The sequence below is a fragment of the Herpailurus yagouaroundi genome, unplaced genomic scaffold (genome assembly GCF_014898765.1).
Source record: "Herpailurus yagouaroundi ecotype Mexico unplaced genomic scaffold, PumYag 187, whole genome shotgun sequence".
In the NCBI taxonomy this organism is placed as follows: Eukaryota; Metazoa; Chordata; class Mammalia; order Carnivora; family Felidae; genus Herpailurus; species Herpailurus yagouaroundi.
Window position 1 is genome coordinate 13,649,192 of NW_024412418.1, and position 21,042 is coordinate 13,670,233.

A 21,042-nucleotide genomic window follows, 5' to 3' on the forward strand; every position below is an offset into this window, starting at 1 on the left:
TAGCCTCGGTTGCTTTTTGTCATCTGGTCTCTGCTCATAGATCACCACCTCTGCAAGTCATATTTGCATACTTAAATTGCTCCTCACCCAACTCACACTCACATTGTTCATAATCTTCATAAGACTTAATTTTTTTCTTCGTAGACTCATTTTTATTCAGGGAAAAAAAAAAAAAAAGTTTTCTAACCACACACAGGAGGGGGGGGGGGGGGGGGGGGGGGGAGGGGAGGGGAGGGTGCATCCAGCCCCAGCCCCAGCCCCTAGCCCACGCGGTTTTGGCAGCAATAACGGATGTGGGGTAATGCCCCCTGCCAAATAAAAATGATGTATGTTCTGCATGGGAAGGAGACGGGTGGAAAACCAGTGGGGAGTAGTTGGGGAAAGACACAGAGAGGTCAGCACTGGGAACATGGCAGGTGGGAGGCCATTTCATAACATTTCTTGTTGATCACACCACAGGGGACACCTTCTTTGCCCATCAGCACGACTGGCGTCTTGGCAGTCGTGGTGATAGTGGCTCTGAAAGTGAGAGCTCCACCAGCCCTTCCGGTAGGAAGATCCGTGGTAAATTCCCCGTTGTGCAGCAGCGAGTCCTGGATAACAATATTTTTGGCCCCCAAGTGTCAGCTCATTCACGAAGAAACCTTGACCTGTCTTTTCCAACTAGGACACCAACCTCAGCTGGCATGATGCTGATCACGTTTTTCCCTGGGACTGCTGGCAGATAGAAGGCGAGTCCTTATAGCACACAATGGCCGCATCCTGGCAGGTGCCGGCTGCCCTGAGGTTGTGGGGGGAAGATGTTCCACCCGGTGGGGGCGCTGCTGCTGGGGCCCTGGGCTATAGGCAGCGGAGGCGGACCGCTTGGGGCACGCATCTCGGCTCTGCCAGCAGATGTAATTTTTTATGTCTATTTTCCCTTGAGTGAATTATAAGCTCCATGAGGGCAGCGTTTTCTCTGTATTATTTACTACTATGGTTCCAGGGTCTACAAAGGTATTGGCATGTAATAGACTCTCAACACTTTCCAAATAAAGGAACAAGCTTTTTCAGGACCATCTTAGAAAAGTGAGTATTTTTGTAAGATTTAAATAGTTTACTGATTCTGAATATTGTTAATCAAATTTTTAAATTTGGAAGATACAAAGCACAACTGGGGCTGTCTTTCATCACTTCTTTTGACCTTAGAATGTGCAGAAGCATAAAAAAATATCAATAATGGTGATTATCATTAACACATTAAATGACTTAAACATAATTGCAGTGTTATGAATAGGTTTAAATAAGAAATCATTTTTTCATGTTTTAAATATCTCTGTTAATAAAATCCTGGTAACTATGAAAAAAGTAAAATGCTCTCTTTCATTCTTTTTTTCTAATTTCTGTTTGTATAATTAAATGTCACTTTCCTATTTGCATGCTTAGTTTTATTTGGGTGTAAAATATAGTGACCCTGCTTCATTTGATTACATATTTCCTACTTAACCTATTTTAGAAAATCCATTCTAAATGACTTAAGAATATCTAATACAATGAATGCAATTAATATTTATTTGGTAAGTCAAAGAAATCTTTTTCAGGCACTTCTGAGAGAAAATCTCTACTCTTTTTTTTTTTTTTTTATTAATGGTCTGTATTGGACAATTTGTTAAAAAACAGAAAGTGAATAGATACTTTTAGGAAGGTCAACAAGAACAGAAGACATGTATTAAGGCTACAGGGGATATAAAATATGTTTCTTTGAGTGAGACCTGGCAGTTTTATTTATTTATTTTTTTTCAACGTTTATTTATTTTTGGGACAGAGAGAGAGCATGAACGGGGGAAGGGCAGAGAGAGAGGGAGACACAGAATCGGAAACAGGCTCCAGGCTCTGAGCCATCAGCCCAGAGCCTGATGCGGGGCTCGAACTCACGGACCGCGAGATCGTGACCTGGCTGAAGTCGGACACTTAACCGACTGCGCCACCCAGGCGCCCCGAGACCTGGCAGTTTTAAATATTTGTATCCCCCAAACCCCAAACATTTATAGTCAAATGGATTATCTATGTGATGCTTGTAACTCTCTTCATTTTTCAAGTAGTTCACAATTTTAAACACTGTGATGAAATATTTCAAACACTAGCATTTTTAGAGCATAAAATGTAGAAATACAAATTATTTGTTGTGTCAGTGACTTTTTAATTTTCAAGACTGCAAATTCTCTCAAAGTTGGGGATGTCAGACACACTTGGTAATGACCTGGGGATACTGTCACTACTCAATATCAGCATATATTCCATGTGTGATCAATAGAACTCCCTCTGCTTGTTTTTAATAAAACCTTTAGACAATCTCTCAAATGTCTACTTTGCATTTCATATGCTTCCTCAACATTAGCTCATTAATCTAGACTTTCTGACAAGTTATAGACAAGTGACTCTATTATTCCCAGTACAAAAATCCACAGTAAAAAATTGGCATTAAGTTGCTTGCTATTGAAAGTTATAGAAACTATGATGATGTTAAATAATATTATGGATAATAAAGTTAGGGATGTAGACCAGATGCCATTTTTCCCTTTCTCCATCCTATACTAATATCAAAATGATCAAGATTTTACTTTCATAGGAACACTTCCTTTTACATGTAGAAAAGAAATGGAAAACTTTGAAAAGATAACTGAGAAAGTAGACAGGCATCCTTCTCTTCCTCTTTCCCATTCTCTCCCTCAAATCCTTTTTGCTTGTTTTTTTTTCATCAGCTTATTGACACTTATCTTTTTGAGAATCAGTATAATAGGATTAAGTTGATTAAGAGTTGATATTGACTATTCACTAAATATATGACCTCAAACAACTTAGTCATTTTTATTATTTTTAAGTAATCTCTACACCCAGAGTGGGGCTAGAACCTACAACCCCGGGATCACATGCTCCACTGACTGAGCTAGTCAGACGCCCTTACTTAATCTTTTGTGCTCCAGTTTATCATCTATAAAATGAGGACAACACTAGTTATCTCTTAATTAAATTCTAGTATAAATCAAATGGATTAACACATTCAAGTTTTCATAATCATGCCCAGCACATAGTGAGTGTTCAATAATTGCTAACCGGTATTTTGAAGCTAGAAATAGTAGTATTGGTAGTAATAGTAATAATAATAAGCAGTAATAAGTACTAGTAGTAGAAGTGGTAGATGCCTACTATGTTTAAGAATTGTGCTAGTTACTCTATGTATAGTGGCAAATCAAGCAAACAAGACAATTCTTGTGTCAGTCTAGATATTTTCTGGTAACCTGTCTTCAGTTTCCTTAATTCTCTCTTCAGCTGTGTCCCTTTGATTATCATATCCACTTAACTTGTTCTTAGCTTTCTATCTTGGATTTTCCACTTACATGGTTTTAACTTTTTCTTCATAGATTGTCATTCTCTGCCAAAATTCTCCTTCTCATTGTCTGTTTTATTGAACATTTTAGTAACACTTGTTTTAATATTCCCACTTAATAACTCCAAACTGCTGGGCTAATTGTCATTAAGTACTGGAAAATTTTAATAAAATTTTATAAAGATTATTAGAAGTTCTATATCATGTTATCTTTCTCTAGAAGGGAAAAACTTCCAGTTTTTGAACTCCTCTAGGCCTGGCTTGTTTTATGAGGCCTTTCTACTTTAGCAGGTGTGATGCCCAATTTCTGTCTCTGCAGTCTAGTGGAACCACTAGAAAAGATTCATCTTTTCAGTCCCCTCTCCACATTTGGAACGAACAGATGTATCTAGAGGGAAAAGGGTGTTAAGTGCCATGTTCCTCTCTCTGTGTTTCCCTCCTACCTACCCTCTCAGATTTTGATTGTATGGAGAACCCTCAGACTCCTTAGAATAGTTGTTTAAGTTGTTAGTATTGGTCTGATACAATCTCATTCAACACATTCAGAAACATAAGTGATTTCTAAAAAAGTTGGTAAACTTCATATATTTTTAAATTTTATTTTTTTTAATTTACATCCAAATTAGTTAGCATATAGTGCAACAATGATTTCAGGAGTATATTCCTTAATGCCCCTTACCTATTTAGCTCTTCCCCCCCTCCCATACCCCCTCCAGTAACCCTCTGTTTGTTCTCCATATTTATGAGTCTCTTATGCTTTGTCCCCCTCCCTGTTTTTGTATTATTTTTGTTTCCCTTCCCTTATGTTTGAACATCTGTTTTGTCTCTTAAACTCCTAGTATTAGTGAATTCATATGATATTTGTCTTTCTCTGACTAATTTCACTGAGCATAATACCCTCTAGTTCCATCCATGTAGTTGCAAATGGCAAGATTTCTGAGTAATACTCCACCGTATATATATACCCACACCTTCTCTACCCATTCATCCATCGATGGACATTTGGGCTCTTTCTATACTTTGGTTATTGCTGATAGTGCTGCTATAAACATTGGGGTGCATGTGTCCTTTTGAAACAGCATACCTGTATCCTTTGGATAAATACCTAGTAATTCAATTGCTGGGTCATAGGGTAATTCTATTTTTAGTTTTTTTTGAGGACCCTACATACTGTTTTCCAGAGTGGCTGCACCAGTTTACATTTCCAGGGAAACTTCATATTTTTAAGCATGAGAAAATTAAAATAGTAAAATTATTTCCACTAAAAGTGTCTGAGAATTCCTTATGTAAGAGTGAAACTTACATTTACACAAAAACTGTCTTTATTATCAAAGATGGAGTGTATGAATTCAAATGAGTAAAGTATTTGAGATAGCTTATGACCAAGCCTATAATTATCCTCTTGGGGGAAATCAACTTTTTCAGTCTTAATTTCTCTATGAATTACGATTATTTGATAAATGAGAAAAACACTGTGCTCCCCAGAAGGAGGGTGCAATATAAAACAAAGCATCTATCTAAAGGATTGCTATATTGGGCGATATGAAAACTTATTGTGATACAACTGTAAAATGATTCTATATTATTGGTCTGTGCCACCAATTGTGATATGTAAAATCTCTGTGCCCTCAGTATTCAATCACGTTTTTCAGATCTAATGACTTTCTGTGCAATTTTAATTATTTAGGAGTCCTAATTAAATCAGTTATCCCTCCATTTCATATCTGTTTTAATTATATTTCTTTTCTTCTTTCATGGTTTGGAAAGGTAGTGGTCTTGTTCACTCCTTTCATCCTTCTTTTGGTTCTAGGTTCTCAGATACTGGTGCCATAAAGCAGAATTTTTGGCAAAGTGTCATTGTCAATATCCTTTGTGTAGCAGGCATTCAAAAGCTACTTCTTTTTTTTTTTTTAATTTTTTTTTAACGTTTTATTTATTTTTGAGACAGAGAGAGACAGAGCATGAACGGGGGAGGGGCAGAGAGAGAGGGAGACACAGAATCGGAAACAGGCTCCAGGCTCTGAGCCATCAGCCCAGAGCCCGACGGGGGCTCGAACCCACGGACCGCGAGATGGTGACCTGAGCTGAAGTCGGATGCTTAACCGACTGAGCCACCCAGGCGCCCCACAAAAGCTACTTCTGTCAGTGGGTACATGCACTGCTAAAACCCACTACATGATTCTCTGGAGACATCTAGCTCAATATGAAACTCTTCGCCAGCCTACTTTGACTCTCATCATTTGATGCATATTCCACGCTTCTTACTCTGTCAGCTCACATCAAATTGATCAAGTGGGTTGAGGCAACAGCAAGGCGTATCGATTACAGCTATATTATGCAATTGCACTTCACCCATACAAAATTTCACCCTTTTCACCTCCTGTTGGGAGAGGAGTATGTGTGCAGGTTGTTCACTGACATCCCTTCTTTACATCTGGCCATCTCTGTCTAAATCTTTTTGCTGCTAAATAAGCACAGGAAACAGGTTAGCACATCTGCATTAGTGAATGTTCAAATTAAAGACACCAGTTTCCCCTTTTTGCAAATACTTCCAATTCCTATCAGTAGCTCTTGGAAGCCTTCTCACTTTGGCTTTAGGGTAAGGCATCTCCCGTGGGGATCAGGAAGGAAAACACACAGCTCTCCATTTGTTACAAGTCCCACAGTTCTCCTTTTTTTTCCTTCTCCCCTGTCATTTGCTTATTCAGGTGGCCAAAAAGGGTGTGGGAAAATTAAGTTGATATTTAAGTATACCAAAGCCTGTTCAATCATTTTTTAGTAAGTTCTTAAAAAGTTATGATCCCAATTCTTTGCAGCTTTCTTTAAAATACGGGTTGCACGGCACCTGGGTGACTCAGTGGTTAAGTGTCCGACTCTTGATTTCGGCTCAGATCATGAGCTCATGGTCATGAGATTGAGCCCTGCATCAGGCATAGAGCCTGCTTAAAATTCTCTCTCTTCCCTCCCTCTGTACCTTCCCTGCTCACTTGCATGTGCTCTCTCCTTCTCTAAAACAAACAAATAAAATAAAATAAAATAAAATAAAATAAAATAAAATACAGGTTGTATTTACATACTCCTCAGCTTCTCAATTTTGTGTCTCATACATATTGGGCTGCCATCTTAGCCGTGGCATCAGCGAGAATGGGGGTGTGTAGATTATATAGAAATTTATAGGCTAGTCTATGTACTTTGCCATTTAGAATGAGACAGGAAACCACCTGAGGTTGTGAGTAAAGATGCATCATGATTTGACTTCCTTTTAAAGGTTTTCCTTTTTAAGTGGCTGCCATATTAGGAATAGACTACAGAGAAGCAAGAACAGCCAGAAGGGGCAGTAGGAGCTAATACAATAATCTTTACTCATCACTCTCATTTTGTCAAGGAGGATAATGTTTGTGAGAAGCTCTGTAATAGGTCATGTCTCAGGTTCAGCTGGCCAAGATTGAGTTATTTGCTGACTCTCGAGCTGCAAACACATCTAGGAAAGGAAGTATCATTTTCAGTGAGTATTATAGGGGATAGGCTCCTCTGGCCAGAAAAATAGGAGGACTGGCTGTTGGTTGGGTAATCGATAATGTTTTTCATGGTGGACTAAGAGCATTAAAATGTTTTGAAGCTTTTAATGAGAATATTACATTGATAAAGTTTTATTTTAGAATAGCTTTTCTAAATACCTAGAAAATAAACCAAAGAAGAGGAAGACTAGAAGCATGGAATCTAATTAGATGCTATTTCCATAATCAAGATAAGACATGGTAGTCTATGATAGTGACCTGGGAATGATGGTGAGAAGCGAGGGTAATGGAGAGGAGGCATCAATGGTGTGCTCAGACTAGATAGTGCTGCCATTCTTTGAAATCTATACTTTTTAAAAAAGGGGATTGCGTTTAGGAAGAAAATTAGTTTATTTTTGCATATGCTGTGTTTAAGATGTGTTTGAGAAAATCTAAACAATTTTGTACAGTAGACAGAGTCTGATAGGAAATATATCAAAGCTCAAACTATATATTTTAAGATTACACACACATGATTATGTTCAAAGTATAAAAAAACATTAATTCAGAAAAAAATGGGATTAGAGCAAGATGATGTTCTGAACATATACTTTTATTCTCTCCTGCTCTGCATACAATGAGATGAGAGAGTGAGAGAAAGAGAGATATATATATAAATAGCAGATAGAAATTTAAAATAACATTTGAAAGAGAAATATTAACAATGAGCTTGAAATGTTTAGTCTCAGAATATAAAGAATATATACAATATAATCTTCAGAAGTAAAGTGAGAAGAAACCACAATGTCAAAACACGTGAGAGAAAATATTGCTGCAGAATTAGAATTCCAGGAGTCAATCTGAGAATTTCTCCTCGAGAGGAGAAAGTATAAAATTATTGTCTCTAAAACTAGAAAAGGGAATTGCCAATGAAAACAAGTATTATTGACAGGCTCCTGTGATCATGCATGCCAAATTTGTAGTTATAAATTTAAAGGGAGGCAAATCAGTTTCAGTCCTTATTTCTGGAAGTTAGGTGAAGTTTTGCATGTAATCACAGTTGGGATTTTGCCAAGCGAGAAACCCAGAGGAATAGTGGGTTATGTGTCTTGATTATATTGAGCAAGAAATTATGGTGATGGACAAAGGAATATAAGTTGTGTACAAGAGTACATATCAGACCACAGATTGGGTATGCTGGTAAACACTTAAAAAAGTGATAAATTTAATGGATTGTACGATTCAGGGAAAGAAAAGAATTGTTGAAATGTATGCAAAGTCAGTGAGTTGAAATGTTAGAAGATTAGGGGCTCCTGGGTGGCTTAGTTGGTTAAGTGTCGGACTTTGGCTCAGGTCATGATCTCACGGTTTGTGAGTTCCAGACCCACGTCAGGCTCTGTGCTGACAGCTAGCTCAAGGCCTGGAGCCTGTCTTTGGATTCTGTGTCTCCATCTCTCTCTGTCCCTCCCCTGCTCTCTCTCAAAAAAAAATAAAACATAAAATTTTTTTTTTAAATGTTAGAAGGTTGTAGTAAGAGAGGATATTTTATTTATTAAAAAATTTTTTAATGTTTATTCATTTTTGAGAGACCAGAGAGACAGAGCATGAATGGGGGAAGGGCAGAGAGAGAGGGAGACACAGAACCCAAGGCAGGATCCAGGCTCTGAGCTGTCAGCACAGAGCCCAATGTGGGCTCGAACTCCCAAACCGTGAGATCATGACCTGAGCCGAAGCCAGATGCTTAACCTACTGAGCCACCCAGGCACCCCAAGAGAGGATACTTTAAATCAAGATTTGAGATGCCATATATTTATTGGAAGTAAAAAAAAAAATCTAGAAATTACTATGAGATGAAGTGGATAGACAGGCAAGAGGAAAAATTTATATCAAATAAATTTTAAATAAGGATGACAAGATCTGAAAGCCCCAGTGACATGAACCTTCAATCTACTAAATGCTGAAGACCATATAATAAAGCAACAATTACAGGTAAAGAGGAGAATGACTCAGATGTTAATACTTAAGTGAATGATTTCTATTGACTACAAAATTTTGAAATGTTATGTAGTATAGTCAGATAACGTGAATTTCAAAATAGTTGGGATTTAAGGGAGTGTTATGAATTACATGACTGTGTGTCCCCTTCAATTCTTCTGTCAAAGCCCTAACTCCGAATGTGAAGGTATGTGGAGGCTGGGTCTTTAGAAGTTAATTAGGGTTAGATGAGGTCATGTGCAGGGTGCCCTCATGAGTTTAGTGCCCTATAGAAAGAGACATGAGAGTTCTCTCTCTCCTGTGCACAAAAAACAAAAACAGAAACAAAAACAAAAACAAAAAACGTCGTGTGAGCACACAGTGAGATAGCAGCTACCTGAAATCAAAGAAGAGAGCCCCCACCAGGAAATGGCACCTTCATCTTTGACTTCCAAGCCTTAAGAACTGTGAGAAATACATGTCAGTTGTTTAAGTCACCTAGTCTGTGATGTTAAGCCATAGCAGCCCAAGCTTATTAAGACGGGGAGTGATGAGAAATCATTCGGAGCCAGGAATGAGAGCAAGTAGAATACTCCTCCACCTTCAGCCCCAGCCCCATAGAAAGTATGTAGTGTGAGAGAAAGAAGTAGTCACCCTTAAGAGAGCTTCGGGGCTTTGTCACTCCAATTCACAGAGAGGTGTTGTGGGAAAGAATGTTGGAGTGGAGGCTTATAGTGTAGAAGATCTGTTTTAGACCACATGTATTAGAGGGCATGGGAGAAGGGCTCTAGGAGTTGGGGAAGTCTGAGATTAGGAGATGTACACAGGGGACAGAAATCCAGCTGACAGCTTAGAGAGTTGGGTCAGAACTGAGGTAAAGAAGTGTGACAAGAATATCTTCATTGTCTTTTAATTAAGCATGGATAATTGATTCTGATCACAACCTCCTGCAGACTGGCTTCAGTGGTGAGTCTTCTGGGGTTACAGGTGGCTCAAGCGCTGGTCATCTTGGAGGACATGCAGTTCTGTCAGCATCCCTCACACGCCACCGAGTGTGACGGCAGAGTTGGGAAATGGGTGGTTGCACCACAGCACGAGACCTCACTGGTGTCACATCACCCCTAGAACATCTGGATCTTTGTAGGCTGTCTCTAAATATATATTCGGGCTGATACTTTCACACTAGCATTCTGTATGTTTAGTGCTAATGACTGTCTTAAATATGTGTCCAGCTTTGGGGTTTTTTCCTAACGTGCCTATTAGTAAAGTGGTATTTGCTTTTGATAAAATTTTATATAAACCTAATTTTTCTCACAACAGTTGTTTGAAACTCCTTTCAAATTTAAAATTATATATATATATATATTTTTTTTTTGGGGGGGGTGCTATGTATAAATACTTCATGAGGACATTTGTATAAACATTTTGGTGACAAACACATGAACACAAATAGATGTACTAAAGATGTAATTTCATAAAAATCATGTGAAATATATGTAATAAATAAAATAAGATGAATTTGTGACATGTAATAATAAGAAAAGCTAACCTTTATTGAGCTCAAGGTACAAGCTAGATGCAATCCTCAGACTCTTACCTGTGTTATCTGATGTCCATAATGACACTATAAAGTAAGTACCTTTATCAACTGCATTTTTACATGAGGACATTGAGGCACAAAGAGATTAGAGAATTTACACAAGAACACTCACACATTATGGGGAGAAGTCAAGATTTAAACCTTGACCCCAGACCGAATGCTGAAACATACACATATATGCACACTTATATTCCCGTATACTTCTATCATACATACGTGCATATATATTTATATATCACATATAAATAAATTATATATTTACATATCATATATAAAAATAAATTATATATTTATCTGCTGCATATATAAATTATGTAGGTCCCATGCCATTTGAAAGAATTGAAGCACCAGGACAGTTCAGGAAAGAAGGCGATTACTTCCGAAAGAAAGGACGAGAAACAAGAGGAATTAACAAGCTAGAGCTGAGGTGAACTATGAATACAGAGTATGAAGATTTCAAGTAGAAGTGCCAACACGCACACACACAATATGTAAAGTGCATATTTACAGAATGGCAAGTGGCTTCACTTTATTGAAGAGCTTGTGTGTATGCAAAAGAGGTTAACAGTCAATAGGAATGGAATGATAAATTAGGACAGCATTACTGAAGATTTGCATTATATGCTCTTTTCCTGGCCTAACGCATAGTGGAGAAATGGAGATATCTGACCAGAGAAGTTTTGTTTTGATAATGGCCGTATTTTGGAAAGACTAACCTGGAAGAGGTTAATGATATCAATCAGCACAAGAATTGCTCAGTTCTAAAATCACCACAGGCATTTCTATAATAAATAATGAAAAAAGGAGGAAGGATCTTTTCATACTTTGCTATAACTTAAAAAGTAACTTCTGTAGCTTTAATTTTACAGCTATATGACCTTAGTTGGAAATTATTAACCTAACATTTCAAACCCTTAAAACTTCTGGCAAGAATTTAAAGACAAAAATTAAACCTGAACTAATATTAAATTTTGAAGTACTAAATAAATAAAATATTCTTAGAATGAATTCCTCAGTTCAATTTTTCCCATAATTTTAATTCTCTCCCTTTCTCTGTACTTCCATGAGGCTTATAATATGTGATAAATGTCACTTTGCTTGTTTTCTAAAAGGAAAGAGGCAGAGATTAGAAAAATAACATGAAACTCAATATACCTGTTTCTTTCATCATTTGTTTAAATAACTGTTTAATAGACCCAACATAATAAGACGAACAGCCACGTTCTGCAAGGTGTTATGCAAGGACACCTAAAGATCTTTCCAACCAAAATTGGTCATTGATGGTTACAGTTACCCCTATATCCACCCACCATCTTTGAAAGTTTTTACTAAAACTTTTACGTTTTCTCATTTGAATGATTGACACATAAGAAATGAGGTATTTCTACATTATTGACAAATCCCAGATAGAACAATAACTTTGTGATGCAAAGATTCATGACATTAATACTTTTATATAATTTGTTCTATTATATTTTAGGTAACTCAACATCTTCTGAGAATATACTGACCTCAGAAAATGTATAATAATTTTCAAAATCTTTCATAGTCAAGAATTAATAACGGCTTGAAAAGTACTTGCAAGTAAAGTCACTTCTCTTGAAGGAAGATAAAAACCCACCACAGGTCAGCAGAACTGAATATTTCTTTTTCTCTCATTAGTGAGAAAGCTTTTATCTTTGGTCCATTTATTATCCACAAACTTCTTCAGATTGCTCCTGCAGTTCGAGCTATTTTGATAATGGAAATTACTCCCAGGAAGCTGTACCTTTATTTATTATTATTTTTTTTAGGAAGCTGTACCTTTAAAATAATCTTGACAAACCAAAATAATTTGCTTTGTAATACTCTATTATTAGATAAGCACAGAGCATAACAGAAAAACTTGAAGAATTTGTAGAAAAACAAATAAAAGTGGCAGATCTTGGCCAGACAACTGAACCATATACACTCTCTCATTCACTTCTCTATTTGGGATGAAAGCAACATGACATTCATTGTGCCTAACGTTGCTGTGGTTAAACATGCAATTTGAAAGTAAGAACACATTATAAATAGGGCTAAACAAAACCCCCCTCCTTCATGTAGGAGGGGTAATTAGGCATATGCCGCAGACAACTCTGAAAGCCCCAAAGAGGGATTTTCTTCCCAGTAATCTAAAATTGTCAAATATATTTTTAAATGAAATGTTTTCCTGCTTTCTTTGTTTTAAAATTCAGAAAGTTGTTTGCATATATCAAGCCCAAATATCTAAATGTGTTGAAAATGATCTTTGCAGTATCTAAAAACAGTTGTTTTTAAAGCAAGCAGAACATGTATTTAAAATCAATCAGTTATTTCTCTTTTTTTGGTCTTTTTCTAGATATAAAAATTAAATTAGTGTCTTCCCCATTCAATACCCTTCAGCTGGAGCAGGGCATTTCTATACCAGTGTCAGGACTCTTTTTGGCACAAAGTAACTGTGTGGTTTTAATAATGAAGCCTAAGTTTTTTGCCTGTTTTTCTGAACTATTTTATAACCTCTTATGAGAGGAATTCATAAATTCTTTCCAGCCTGCCAAGATATTTGATGTTGCCAATACTCGGGAAGTGCATTAGACACTTAGTTACCCGGGGTTAAGATTTCCTGCAAAACTGGTGAGTCAACTAAGACCCAATCTCTATGGAGATTCACCAGCCATCATCCAATCTTCTTTTTCTTTCCTTCCCCACCACCCCCCACCCAAACTACATGCCTTATTCTCGAAGAGACTCTTGACTCTTGCTCCAGACTTAACTCAATGATGCTGTTGTAATAATCTTAATGCACTTGTCTTGAAATATTTTCTCCCACAGTAGGTTACGGACAATAAGTCAGAAGAATTGATGGGAAGCTAAATTTAGTCCTAAAGATCCTAGGCAGGGGAGGTGAAGTGGATGACAATGTGACCAAAGGTACCAAAAAGCAGAGACTCTACCACAGCAGGTCCTCACTCCCCTCGCCTCTCACAGGGTCACTATATGACACTCCATTTAGTCACTTGTGTTTCTCGCAAGTGAGAAGTCATTAAGAAAAAAGCTAAGTTTGGTTCCATATATTATGTTTAAAGAGCCATGGCTGTGTGTCAGATATTAGATGAGTATCTCTGAGGAGGGAAATGGGCTACTCTTTCTTTCAAACTGCCTGGCTTAAATGTGTTTTTAAGGAACTGCTGTCCTGGTAAAAGCTCGTCTCCCAAAGACGGAAATGGAAAGCAGAGTTTGGGTTGAGGACACCATGTATTCAAAACTGAGATTGGAATGATTTATCACTAACTGTGCTAAGCAACCAGTCGATGCTTCCACTTGGAAAACGGTTTTAGTATACATTGATGTCATCTGGTGGTCACAACTCTGTAAATCGTTATGTCCGGATTTTACACACGAGGAAACTGAAGATCACAGAGGTGAAGGGAATCATCCCAAGTCACAGAGCTGATAGATGTCAGAACGTGACCATAGACACATTGTCATAAAAGTGCATTTGTTACAGCTTCCTTCAAAACCTGCCACTTCCCATTTTCCCAGATATTATACATATCAGTATGAATATCTGTCATATTATAGACTAGATAAAATTCAGCAATTTGATGAAAGTCACGGCTTACTACAGCAAATCATCTTATTCTTTTGAATTCTAAAATGAAATTGAAAATACTTTCCCATGGGAAAAACAATCTGCACTATCCTGAGTTTCCAATTCTTACCGGAGAAGCCTTCATTTAAAAGTCCTAGTGCCCCAACTAAGGTAGTACAAGAGGGGCTTTTGCTGGTTTCCAGGAATATAAAAAAATGTTGCACTCCTTCCTTTTTCAAATGGCTTCAATGTCATGGTATATCCCCACAAGGAAAGCATAGCGGAACAATACAACTAAGTGGTTAGGAGTATTCTAGAACCAGATTCTCTAGGTACACATCCAGCCCTTTCATTCCCTTAGGTTTGTGTCCTCGAGCAAATTACTTCCTCGCTCAGTGCCTCCTATTTTCTTCTACAAATGGGGATAATAATATTACTTACCTCATAGTTTGTTGTGAAGAATAATTGAATGTAAGCTCATTTACATGAGGTTAGGAGCCTTGTGTAAAATGTACTTTTCAGGCTTCAAAACAACCCTAAGATATAGGCATTTTTAATCCTTATTTTAGAGATGAGATCACTGAGGCTTAGAAAGTTAATTAACTTTCCCAATGTCAAACAGGTGTGTGTGGCAGAGCAGGAAATGAAACACAAGTCTGGTTATAAAGCATCTGTTTAACCAGTATGATACATTTTAACCCGGAACTAGCTGATGTGTAAAATATCATATTCCCGAAAGTAGTGCATTATTTAATCAGTTCAGAAAACGCGGAATTCTATGAAATGAATTTTTCTTTTCCAAAAACTTGACATTCCACTGATTTCTTGAAATATATATATATATATATATATGTATGTGTGTGTGTGTGTGTGTATATATATATATATATTATTTTTAGTTTCTTTTTAAGGGGCATCATAGAGTTCAAGGTTAGGTGGTTTACCAAAGATAACAGGGTATGGCAATGGTTGTCCTCACCACATCATATTAGTTACTGTTTATGAACATCTATTATATATCAGCACTTTTCATGCACTATGTCAATAACTGTGACAACAACATAACATAAATACCTATGTTTGCAGATGGGAACACTGAGGCTTGTGTAGGTTAAGAAATGTACTTATAGTTATTCATATACAGAGTGGCAGACTTGTGAAATAAAATCAGATTTAGCTCCCAAACCTGTACCTTTTCTACTATGCAAAATTGCCTCTTATCATAAATTTCTGCCAGCAAAACGAACAATACCCTTACTATGCTCATGACTATCTAATGGTCATGTTTTCATTCATGGAAATAACACATCTAGTGGGCCTCCATATTCTTCTTCACTTATTTTTTTAAATATTTTTTAATGTTTAATTTTTGAGAGAGAGAGAAAGAGGGAGCGAGAGAACACAAGTTGGGGAAGGACAAAGTGACAGGGAGACACAGAATCTGAAGCAGGCTCCAGGCTCTGAGAGGTCAGCACAGAGCCGGAAGTGAGGCTTGAACTCAGGAACCATGAGATCATGACCCGGGCTGAGGTCTGACGCTTAGCTGACTGAGCCACCCAGGCACCCCTTCTTCACTTATTTTAGACTCAATAATATTTTAGTTTAATTCCTTTATTTATTTATTTATTTATTTATTATTGTTTGAATGAGGAGGACGAATTCCCATAACATTTGTCTTTGAAAGCAAAAGGGGCCTAATTTCCTGAGCTCTTGCAAACAGTGGGACTTAAAACCTAGAATTTTAAAAACCAGCATGCTCCGCTCTGGTAGAGCCCTGAGGACATCAGGAAGGGAGTCCCCACCCTTAAAAGACAGCAAGACCAGGGCACTTGGGTGGCTCAGTCAGGTCAGCATCTGACTTCAGCTCAGGTTGTGACCTCACAGTTCGTGGGTTTGAACCTCACAGTTCATGGGTTTGAACCCCATGTGGGACTTTGTGCTGACAGCTCAGAGCCTAGAACCTGCTTCGGATTCTGTGTCTCTTTCTCTGTCTCTCTCTTTCTCTCTCTCTTTTTATTTATTGTTTAATTTACATCCAAGTTAGTTAGCATATAGGGTATCAATGATTTCAGGAGTAGATTCTTTAATGCCCCTTACCCATTGAAACCATTCCCCTCCCACAAACCCTCCAGTAACCCTCTGTTTGTTCTCTATATTTAAAAGTCTCTTCTGTTTTGTCCCCCTCCCTGTTTTTATATTAGTTTTACTTCCCTTCCTTATGTTCATCTGTTTTGTATATTAAATTCCTCATATGAGTGAAATCATGTATTTGTCTTTCTCTAACTGACTCATTTCGCTTAGCATAATAGCCTCTAGTTCCATCCACATAATTGCAAATGGCAAGATTTCATTCTTTTTGATTGCCAACTAATATTCCATATATCACCTCTTCTTTATCCATTCATCTGTCAGTGGAGATTTAGGCTCTTTCCATACTTGGTTTATTGTCGATAGCACTTCTATAAACATTGGAGTGCATCTGCCCCTTCAAAACAGCACACCTATATCCCTTGGATAAATACCTAGTAGTGCAATTGCTAGGACATAGGGTAGTTCTATTTTTAACTGTTTTCCAGAGTGACAGCACCAATTTTCATTCCCATAGTTTAATTCCTTTATTCCCACATCATCCATACATCCATCCATCCATCCATCCACCTCCACTTATCTTTTACTTTGCCCATCCGTTTAACAAATGATTATTGACCAACCTTCTCTGTGTTAGCACTCTACTTAGTATTTAGGAGGTAGATATTATTTCAATGTGTGTGTGTGTGTGTGTGTGTGTGTGTGCGTGTGTGTGTGTTTCCCTGATGGACCAGTTTTTATATAATCTGGATTCTCCTGAATATATTTTGCAAACATAATTACTTTCTCTTCTGAGTTCTTTTGTTTCAGATTTTTCCTTTTACATGTGAAACGTTGTTACAAACGTACATTCTGGTATATGATCTATTCACTTACTTATTCTTTAAAGAAATATTCATCATGTGCCTATCCTGTATCAGACATTCACTAAATCCTGTATATAGAAGAAAGAAAAGCAGACAAAATACTTTTCCTTCTATTACATGTAGAAATAACAGAACATAGGCCAGCTGTGTGGTGAGACTGTGTTAGGTGGGACAATGGAGAAAATTAAGGCCAAGTGGTAACAGGACATGTGACTAATATAAATTAGATGATCAGAAAAGACTTCTCCAATAGAGTGGCATTTTAACTAGTACCTGAAAGAAATGAGTCATACTAATGTTAGGCAAAAGCCTTTAAAGCAGACAAAGTAAGAGCAAAGATCCTGAGGCAGAGACTTCCTTGTCATGTTCAGAAATATGGCCATGTTGCCTGGAACAAGAAGCAGGGAGATAAAGTGGTAGATAATGGGGCCAGAGAAAAGGTGGGAGGTATTGAGGATGAAAGTCTAATCATTCTGGACATTATAAACCATTTTAAGACTTTGATTTTCGATCCAAGTGAGTTGAGAAGATGGTCAAATAATTTAAATTAATAATTTAAGGTGGTCAAATAAGAGTGACTTGGCTGGACTTCGATTTTTCAAATGTCATTCTGATGGTTGTATTGAGAATAAACTGTACAGAAACGAGTATAGATAAGAGACATGGGTGCCTTAGGGCCAAGGTAATGGTAGATAGAGACCAGTATACAAAAAGTGGAACAAAAAAGTTTTCTGCAGACATGAGATGTGGTGTGTGTGTCAAGGACAAGAGTTAGTAGTAAGTCCACATCTGGACTGTGTAGCTGAAAAGATGCAGTTGCTATTTACTAAGATGACAAAGACAGGAGATTCTCACAGGAAAAATCAGGAAAATCACAAGCAACACCCCTACTATATGCCAACACTTTTTATATATTACCCCATTTAGTCTTTACATAAAAACATGCAGTTCAGTTATTAACCTCCACCTTTATAACAGAGGAAACCAAGAATAAGTGAGGTTAATTATTTTCCTAAATTCACACAATTAGGATAGCAAATCAGTACTCCAAATCATGTCTGTATCATCATAATGCCAGTGTTGCATTCATTATATGAGTCTATCTCTCCCACTACTTGGGATTATGTAAATGTTTGCCTGGTCTTTTCCTGACTTTCTGATCCAACATTACAGTTGGATTACATGCCTTAGTGTAAATCTGGTTTCATTGTCATTTCCGGGAATGTTGTGTCCAAAGTAGGTACACAGTAAGAGTTTAGAACAGAAGTATACCATGCCTTGACAAAGAAAATTAATTCCTATCATCCTGCTGGAAGCAAGATGACCAGTGTCGCCTCTGTGGCCATGATACGGTATTTAATTGTGTGAGTTTATCACTTAGAACAATATTGTTAATAATGGAATGTTAAAGTTGTGAAAATAAGACCTAGAAAGCACGTGCATTGCACACATATACACAAACCAAATAAGAATCATTGAATATTAATGCTAGAAAGAACACAGCAATAACTATGTTATTATAGAAATGACAAAACAGGGCTCGGAATAATTAAACTATTTTTCAAGGTCACAATACTAAAGAATTTGGTTTCAGAGTTTCTTCATTTCTTTGCAAAGAGACATTTTGTGTTGCACTATATTCCTAGTATTTAAAAAAGTGGATGAAAGTTTAAAAAGTATAATTTGGCAGCGTAGAAGGCAAATATCAGTAACACAGGTTAATATCAGAAAGAAAAAATATGATGGATTATGTGTCTCAAACTTTTCTGCAAGGTTTGGTTTTCCTAGGATTAGAAATTTGGGTGGATTGGCTGCAAGTTTATCTAAGCGAATAGTATTTTTGTTTGGATAGCATGGCAACTTTGCTCAGGGAGTTAGTTGATCTCTGTGTCTCAGCATTCACCTGAAGTAAAATTTCCATAAAGGTTATTGTTTGAGAAATGGGTAGTTTGTTAGAATCTTTCAATTAGTAAGACATTGTTTGCTGATTCTGTGTCACTTGGAAGCTTCATTAACTCTTTCAATCCACTGGAGCCCTGTCAGGCAATAACTATTTCAGTGAATGAAGAAAACCCACTAGATTTTGAAAACCATTCAAAAGAATGACTCCAATGAAGAGCTGACATGCGATTCTTAATCTCTATCCCACACATACTGCTTTCTCTCATTGCAGATGTTTACACATAAAATGTATGCATAACCTTCTGATGTCAAAATCATGTTACTTTTTGAACCAAGGAAAGGTAATATATTTAATAGTTGAGAATTAGCTACTACCAGAATCCTATGTACACTCTCCCAACTTATTAGAACATTTTAAAGGCAATTGTATCTAGAAATGTGTGTGTTTTGAGTAAGACTCAAGGTTAAGTGGTAATGAATTGCTTATTAAAGCAAGCTCTTTCATGTGACATTAATACCTTTAATTAAAACTGGAACATTTTTTAAAATAATGGAAATTTCAGATTGTTTCACCACTTTTTTTTTTTTTTTTTGGCAAAAGTTCATGTCTAGAATGGAGGAGGAGGATTGTCTGAGAATTCAGTGATGTAAGGTCCTCAAAAAACACATTAGGTAAATTAAGAAAGGAACTGGAGACCTAACATAATAATTCTTGTGTGTCTAGACTCAGTTGTCTAGAATGGATGCTTGAATATATTTGAATCTTTCTGTTTTATTTTATTTTATCCTTGCGTTTTTTATGTCACTATCTTTAGGTTCAAGCTGTATGGCAAATTTTCACCATTAAATAGAAGTCATATAAATAAAGTCAGGTTTAATTAACAAATGCATACCTTTTATGGAACAAATAACTCATTCATTGTAAATTATTCACAAAGGGCATTCAGAATGTCATAGAAATTAATCATTATGGTTATATTTGTGTATATATGTGTGTTTGTACATATGCATGTGTGTGTATAAATATTTCTTTGACTAAAGCTCTGAAGGTTAAGATACTGTTAGTGGGTTTTTAAATAATATTTTTAAGAAAAGTGATTAGGAATACTGGAATATATTAAGCATCAACACTGCTTATTTTATTCTTTTAGGGTTTTGCTTATTGGAGCCAGACTTCCTGAGTTTGAAACTTGACTCCAATGCTCGTTAGCTGAGCAATTTTCTTATTCATAAATTGCTTCATCTTCCTAAAATGTTAAATGAAGGAGAAAATAATACTATGTCATAGGGTGGTTGTCATAATTTAGATAATGAATATATGGGAATTTCTTAGAACATTGTCTATAATTCAATACATGTGCAAATAATGTTAGCAGCTGTCATTATATTTTACTTTAACTGGCATTTGGCATTATTGTCTTGGGTTTTTATAAAATATATTTGATTTGACTCTACTAGGTTATATCTTATGTTAGATTACAACTCTTCTATTTAAAGTCTAAGATATTTTATGTATTTATAAAAATATTTATTGCACAAATATTGGAAATAAATTTATCAATAAGCAAGAAGAAAAATACATAATCTCATCAACAAAAATGATCACTATTTATATCTGGTGATTTGTGGGTTTCTTTTCAGTCATGTCTTTCATTAGTATTTTACATAGTTTAAGTCATTATCTACATGAACTTTTATATTATAATTACCTAGTTAGCATTTAATAAAAGCATTTTGGTATATCATCACAAAAAATATTTTAATGTGTGTATAATATTCCATATGGTAAATAAAGCATGATTTAATCATATTTCTATCATTGGTCATTTAGCCTATTGCCAATTTTAGCATTAAGAGCCAACCTATCGCATGACTTTGTTACATTAACATTTGTTAAATAAAGCCTTGTTAAATAGTTCAGGATGTAAAACAAAAGACCACAAGAGAAATTGACATATAGAGAGATTTATTACTCACAGGTCACGGAGGAACTATTAGGCATGTCAGGGAAGTCAAGGCAGGAGGTAGGCAGAAAGAGCCATAAGAGTTGGGCCACATGATCTTATTAGGGTCTTATTAGGGTCTGTGGGTGGAGTGCTTTGGGGTGCCCCAGTTAAGACCCAATTGGTCAATTCAAAACAAGAGTGGAGTTT

General features: G+C 36.5%; 1 pseudogene; it reads right to left on the bottom strand.

The window, feature by feature from the left end:
- Positions 1–395: 395 nt before the first annotated feature.
- On the bottom strand, positions 396–6,955 carry LOC121043961 (profilin-1-like; annotated as a pseudogene).
- Positions 6,956–21,042: the final 14,087 nt, after the last annotated feature.